A 6,000-nucleotide genomic window follows, 5' to 3' on the forward strand; every position below is an offset into this window, starting at 1 on the left:
TCTTCATCTAGGTACGTAGGCAACTTAGAGTTTCATTCTAAGTTCGGTCATATGAGTTCAAAAATACGTATTACCCAAGGCATTATTCGAATGAAGTATGATGGAATATAATTCACTTGATTGACACTTGAAAATTAGGTGTATGTGTATTCTTTCGTTTAACTCTCTGTCTTGTCTTGATGGCTCGATGGGGGCAAGCCCTCCATGTCAAATTGAGGTTTTTGATGGAATGATTGTAGTTTCTTTAATAAGAGGCTAAATATTCAAGTTGAAGTTTCCAATTCTAAGTCTAGTTCATTTTGCCAAGTCTTTTACATCATCAATTTGAAATATTCAAGCCGCTAGGCCTTGAAGCTGAAGTCTTCAAGTTAAATTCTTCAAATCTACTAAGTGAAGTTGAGACCATCGAATTTGCCAAATCTTCAAGTTGAAGTTTTCAATTCTGGGAAGTCTTCAAATTGAATCATCAAGTTAAAGTCTTCAAAATCGCCAAGTCAAGTTAAGGCCTTCGAATTCACCAAAAGTTGAAGTCTTCAATTCTGGCAAAATTTTCAAGTTGAATCATCAAGTTAAACTCTTCAAATCCACTAAGTGTTCAAGTCGAAATCTTCAAATTGGTCAAGTCTTTAAGTAGAAGCCTTCAAGTCTGTCATGTCTTCAAGTTGAAATCTGCAAGTTAAATTCTTTTAAGCACCAAAATTTCAACTGAAAGCCACTTAGAAGCAGCCACATAATAGTCTTGAAGTCTTTAAATTGATATAGCCTTCAATTCTTTAGTTGCAAGCTTCAGCATATCTCTAAGTGTATCGTAGTAACCTTTGATATAGTTTACACCATCTTTAAATATTTATATCTTGAATTCTTTGAAGGAAGGTTTTAATATATCTTCAAATCTTCAAGTGAAAGTATTTAAAGCGTTGGCTTGCATGACTTGATTTATGTCAGAGAAAAAAAATTCTTCGATTGTGAGGTTTTCTTTGCTAAAGCGGTGTAGTTTGAATTGATTTCTTCTTCTACTTGCAAAAGAGAAGGGAGAAAGAATAACTATATAAATGAGATAATAAAATTACTTGTGAAGATTATAATTTAAGAGATATTCTTGATGGTTAGCTTGTTGAAAAAGAATTATGCTTTATACAATCTCTGATATGCGTAACTCGAAATGAGAACAAGTTTCCGTTCCTTTGCACCATAAGGTCAAATATTTTGGCAGTAAAGTAAAATCTACAAGTTAGACTTATTGTATTCGATAAAATCCTTGGCTTAGACAGTGTAATGATTTTCGCCTCAAATAAAGCAAAACATATTTGGCTTAGACGATGTAGTAGTCTATGCCTTAGATAAAATGAAGTCAAATCTTCAAGAAAAATAAAGTCTTTAGCTTAGACGGTGTAATGGCTTTTGCTTCAAATAACGTAAAAACTGTGGCTCAGGCGGTGTAATGGTATTCACCTAAAAAAAAATCTTTGGATTAAACGGTATAATGGTCTATGCCTCAGATAAAGTGAAGTCAAATCTTCTAACAAAATGAAGTCTTCGGCTTAGATCGTGTAATGGTCTTCGCTTTAGACAAAGTAAAATCTTTGGATCAGATGGTGTAGTGGTCTTCGCCTTAGATAAAGTAAAGTCAAATCTTCAAACAAAAATAAAGATCTTTGTCTTAGACAGTGTAATAATCTTCGCCTCAGATAAAGTAAAATTTCGGCTTAGATAGTGTAATTGTCTTCGCCTAAAAAAAGATCTTTGGTTTAGACAGTGTAATTTTTTTTTCTCATATAAAGTAAAGTCTTTGGCTAAGATGGTGTAATGGTCTATACTTTAGATAAAATAGATCTTTTGTTTAGACGGTGTAATGGTCTTTGCCAGATTAAGTAAAATCTTTTGCTTAGACGGTGTAATCGTCTTTCTCCTAAAAAATAAACTTATACTTGACATGATGTAAAGTCTTCGCCTTGTTCAAAATAATTCCATGGTTTTGTATAAAGTAATTTTTTGCTAGTGTATACGGTCAAAATAGATTTTGGCCTTCCTACATTTGATCGAGTTCGAATGGCAAGCAACCGGAGTGGGATTTTAGGATGAGTTCCGAAGGCAGTACAAACGAGCCTCAAGTCCGAAGGCTGATTGCGGAATCGGTTCGATACTTTTATCGAGCCCGTGACCAAATCGATCTGCAAGGCATTGTTTTGAGGTCAGAAATGCGCTACGCCCACCCCGGAGGTCGAACTCAAGCCAAAATCGAGGGTTCGACCCAATAACGAGTCCGAGCCAGTGTCGGGCTCACAAACGAGAGTCGTTACAACCGCACTAAGAGAGAGAATCCTGGTGGGAATCGATAACAGACAATTCATCATGGGTCCTCCACTATATGCTTTATTTTATTATAAATGAAGTAGGATCCCTCTATTATAAAGAGGGATGGGGGATCCTTGTAAGCAGCAGACGAGAGAGAATATACTGTAACAAAAGATCACTTCTCATATTGAAAGATATCTCCGGGTGCTTGTTTATTTTTACCTTATTCATTTTTTTTCTCACTATTCCCATTCTCATAGCCAAGAACACTCATATTTCTAATTATCTATACGATTTGTATCAAATTGTATCGCATATCCTTAGACCATACACAAATTTAATGTTATCTGATTTTTCGGGTAAACAGTTTGGCGCCCACCATGGGGATAAGGATAACAGTAGTTGTTTGATATAAATCTACACTACACACCAGTTTACAACTTCGAATCAGCAATAGCTTTACCTATCGACCACGAAGCCGGCCTTCAAGATGAAACCAGCAACTTGGTACCCGGGGCCGGAAGGCCACCTGACGATGGCACTGAGGCTCGAATCGACGTACTAGAAATTCGAACCGAAGCACCGTTAGATGTCAATTCGCAAGTGACTATTGAGGCAAACCAACGTTCCGAACCGTAAAAAAACATTCAGGGTGGTACTCGATCCGTAGCTCGAGACACCCATAACGTGGGGGAAATCAGAGTCAGCTTACGCATGATCTTCGAGATCTTACAAGCCCAACAAGTAGTGATAGCTCAGTTGCAGAGCCAAACTCATATAGAAGGCAGACCGGATCCCAATCCGCTTTGAGAAATCACCCCCAGAACGGAGCTCGCCGTAGTAAAATCAAACGAGCAAGAATCGGGGACCACTCCCAGAATTACTAAATTGCTCGAGGAACTTACAAAATGAGTCGAAGCCAATGGCAAGAGAGTGAAAAAATACAATGCCAGGGTCGATCAGATCCCAGGAGCTCCGCCAATGATAAAAGGGTTGGATTCGAAAAAATTCATACAAAAGCCTTTTCCCTCGAGTGCGGCCCCAAAACCAATCCCCAAAAAATTTTGTATGCCCGAAATTCCCAAATATAATGGTACGATCGATCCTAACGAACACGTCACCTCTTACACATGTGCCATCAAGGGTAACGATTTGGAGGACGATGAGATCGAATCCGTGTTGTTGAAAAAGTTCGGGGAGACACTCTCGAAGGGAGCAATGATTTGGTATCACAATCTGCCACCAAATTCCTTCGATTCTTTTGCCATGTTAGCATATTCGTTCATAAAGGCACATGCTGGAGCCATAAAGTTTGCAACAAAGAAATCAGACCTATTCAAAGTAAAGCAAAGGGGTAATGAAATGCTAAGGGAATTCGTATCCCGATTTTAAATGGAACGCATGGAATTGCCACCGGTCACAGACGATTAGGCCGTCCAAGCTTTCACCCAAGGGTTGAATGAGCAAAGTTTGATAGCATCGCGTCGACTGAAGCAAAATTTGATCGAGTATCCTGCAATAACTTGGGCAGATATATACAACTGATATCAGTCAAAAATTAGGGTCGAAGATGACCAGTTGGGAGCTCCGTCTAGATCCATGCATCAGAATAGGACAACTGCTAAAAACCAAAGGGAGATCGACAGAGAACATCGGTCGAATAGAGACCGATATCAACCGTACGTCGCAGATCGGATGAACAACAATTTGACATGCAACACCGCCCGGAACAATCAAAGGATTGATCAAGGGCAAAATTCTCGGGGACTTATGAGCAAGAGCGGCTTTGATAAATACGTCGATCCTATAGAAGCACCTCGGTTATCGAAATATAACTTCAGCGTTGATGCATCCGCCATCGTGTCTACTATCGGACGCATCAAAGACACTATATGGCCCCGACCAATGCAACCGATCCTGCACAAAGGAATCCCAATCAAATGTGCGAATATCATGGTACCCATGGCCACATAACGGAAGATTGCAGGCAAATAAGAGAGGAAGTAGCCTGGTTATTCAACAAAGGCCACCTTCGGAAATTTTTGAGCGATAGAGCGAGGAATCATTTTAAAAACAGGGATTTCGACAAGCAAAATGAGCAGGAAGAGCTGCAGCACGTCATTCACATGATCATCAGTGGTGCCGATACCCCTCAGGGATCAGTGCTTAAACGCACTAAAACATCGATTGTGAAAGAAAAGCGATCTCTAACTTAGGATTACACACCCATATGAACCTTGTCCTTCAATAATGAAGATACAGAAGGGGTCGTAAAACTTTATAACGATGCACTGGTAATATCCGTACTCATGAATAAAACTAAAATTAAGCGTGTTGATTAATCCAGGTAGCTCGGCCAACATCATCAGATTGAAGGTCGTAGAGCAGCTTGGCCTACGGGACCAGATCGTACCCGCAACCCTGGTTCTAAACGGATTCAATATGGCATGTGAAACCACCAAAGGCGAGATAATTCTACCAATAAACTTGACTGGAACCATCTTGGAAATGAAGTTTCATGTGATAGAAGGCGATATGAGGTACAACGCCCTTTTCGGAAGGCCATGGATCCACAACATGAGAGTTGTACCTTCGACCCTACACCAGGTCCTCAAATTCCCAACATCGAGAGGATTCTAAACAATGTACAAAGAACAACCAGCCGCAAAAGAAATGTTTGTCGTCGAGGAAGCCAAACCAATATCCTCGCCTTCGTCAGTAAAGGGATCGGCCTCGGAAGGAGAACGAGACACCAAATAGCAATCACAGATATCAGCTTCGACCCAACCAGATGACTAGATGATCGAAGAACATAATGATCAGAGGGTCCCTCGATCCTTCGTGATTCCCGATGACTCCGATGCCACCAAATCAACAATTGAGGAATTGGAGCAAGTCACACTAATCGAGCACTGGCCCGAACGAAAGGTATACCTGGGATCGGGGCTGAGCCCCGAACTTAGGAAGAAACTTGTTCAATTTCTTATCAATAACATTGATTGTTTTGCCTGGTCCCATTTAGATATAACAGGGATTCCACCAGACATAATGACGCATCAGCTAAGCTTGGACCCTAAGTTCATACCGGTAAAGCAAAAGAGAAGACCCCAGTCCGAGGTAAAACACGCGTAAAAGACGAGGTAACCAAACTTCTCAAGATAGGGTCTATTCGGGAGGTGAAATATCCCGAATGGTTAGCCAATATAGTTGTAGTGCCTAAAAAAGGAAACAAACTTAGAATGTGCGTGGACTATAAGAATTTAAACAAAACATGCCCCAAAGATTCTTTTCCACTACCCAACATCGATTGCATGATCGATGCCACGACCGGTCACGAGATCCTCACTTTTTTCGATGCCTATTCTAGGTATAATCAAATCTGGATGAACCCAGAGGACTAGGAAAAGACTTCATTTGTCACCAAATATGGAACATATTGTTATAATGTGATGCCCTTCGGGCTAAAAAATATGGGGGCTACCTACCAAAGCCTAGTAAATAAAATGTTCGAAGAACAAATAGGTAAATCAATGGAAGTTTATATTGATGATATGCTAGTTAAGTCCCTGCGCGCAGAGGACCATCTGACCTATTTGCAGGAAACGTTCGAGATTTTGAGGAAATACAACATGAAGCTCAACCCCTAAAAATGTGCTTTTGGGGTCGGTTCAGGCAAGTTCCTCGGCTTCATGGTGTCGAATCGGG

Source organism: Nicotiana tomentosiformis, chromosome 2 (assembly GCF_000390325.3).
Source record: "Nicotiana tomentosiformis chromosome 2, ASM39032v3, whole genome shotgun sequence".
Lineage (NCBI taxonomy): Eukaryota > Viridiplantae > Streptophyta > Magnoliopsida > Solanales > Solanaceae > Nicotiana > Nicotiana tomentosiformis.